The sequence below is a fragment of the Arachis ipaensis genome, chromosome B09 (genome assembly GCF_000816755.2).
Source record: "Arachis ipaensis cultivar K30076 chromosome B09, Araip1.1, whole genome shotgun sequence".
Taxonomy (NCBI): Eukaryota; Viridiplantae; Streptophyta; class Magnoliopsida; order Fabales; family Fabaceae; genus Arachis; species Arachis ipaensis.
Window position 1 is genome coordinate 123,188,398 of NC_029793.2, and position 2,040 is coordinate 123,190,437.

The following is a 2,040-nucleotide window of genomic DNA, read 5'->3' on the forward strand; positions in this document are numbered from 1 at the left end:
CTCTTTTTTATTAAGTGACTTATCTCGTCTACCATATAAACGAGATAAGTATAGCCATATCTGATTTATACTGTAAAATGTATTGATGCATCCAGGATTGATTTTGTGTCTTTGGAGTTTATACTTGTTCTCCAGATTATCAAATTTGTTCTTGTACTGCTATCATATAGGACATTCTGTTAATGATTTAACTTTGACCTCATGGTGGGACTACATTGAAGCTAAATGAAATTCTTTTAGATTCAAATAGGACACTTAAACCTTTAGGACCAAAACAAGATTACGTCCAAACGTAGGGAACTAATTTAGTACTTTACCCACATATTATTATCTCGAGTTAAACCTCATTTTGACTCATGGAATTTTCACTCGACTTCAATTTCAACCCCCAAATTTAAGTTACCTAATTAAGACTCCAAATATTGGATCGTAACTCACGTTTACCCCTAGAGTTATCTCCGTTGACAAAGATCTAATGTGGCACGTTAAGTTGTCAAAGTGTGAATCCACGTGGCATTCACCTTGTCAAGGTGGATGTGTAACGGTTGAATGATGTGGTAAAAGTTGATTTTACTCGTTTAACCCTTCTAAAGATGTTAAAAACCTGATTTGCAGCACTCTTTTTCCAAAATGTTCGAAACTTTGCTGAAGATATGATGAGTTCAAGAAGCCAAGCTTCAGGGAGCTCTGCGCGATCACGTTCTCATGGCGCTTCTATGAGGAACCTTAATCATGGGAGATTAGGAAAGATTCTTGATTGGTGTGGTGGTGGAATACGTCCAGTGCTTTGATGGTCTGGGACGAATGCCAATTTTGAGAGACCCTTTTATAGGTGTCTACATTATAATGTAAGTTCAACATCTTCTTCTTCAATGTGTTGCTACCGATACTTTTGTTGATGGGTATGCTAAAATATTTTTCTTTTTCTCGGTTGTTGAGGAATTGACAGAGTTATGAGAGAATGTGGTGTGATCTTTTTTTATGTGGGCAGATGCCGAGAAAGAACAAAGTTTAGTGGGTAAAGCACAACCTACAAGCAATGATGATAGTTGAAAAATGAATTTAACATGGAGAATTAACACAATAGAAGGTGAAATTAGGTGTTTGAAACTATGGATTAGTATTTTAAGTTTGATTATTTGTTTAGGTGTGCTTGTGACTGTTGTGTATAGTGTAAGTGTAACAGTCTAATTTTCATACCGAAATTTGAGTGGTACCAACTTGTCTTCCTAATTATTATCTATTATTTAATAAATATGAGTCTAATCGTAATTAACACATTGTCGATTTACGGATAATTTTTTGTTTAAAAATGTTAAATCATTAATACAAAAACATACATCACAAAGTTATAGAAAGCTAGCAAGTAAAGTATATAATATTAGTAATATAGTTAACCATCTAAATATATATAAGACTCAAGTCTACAATCATGCATCGTTAACCACGTACGAATAGATAACACTTCTATCATAGCTAGATAATATTTATATACATATGTACATATGACATTCCAGGTCTTGGCCTGTCCAAAAAGCCCCTAAACTGATACACAAGCTAGCCTAATTCTTTCTATAATCCTAGTCTCTCTAAGGTCACAAAAGTGAGGGGAATATACTCTAGGTCTTCAAATGTGACTACATAGGGTGTCGTCAAAACAACAGCAACTATATGGTCTTTTTTTTTTCCTTCTCTCTGACAGGTCGTAGAGTATATACAGGTGGTTGAGGTCGAGGTCCTCGTAAGCAAAAATTTCTGGTAGATCATGGAAAGGTTCTCCTATTTCTATCTATAGGATAAAAAGAGGGGGTAAGAACTGGAGAGTTTTTAGTAGGGTCAGGTAGTTAATTAAGTTCATTTTATGTCATACTTAGCCAACAACAACAAACCCCAAAATACAAACAACTTTAACAAACCAAAGATACAGAGAGCAATTAATCAGAAAGCACACATGTACAGTCACAACAAACTACAGACTACAAAGAAATCATAAGTCAAAAAGCACACACATGCACACAATCTCAGAAACATATATCACAA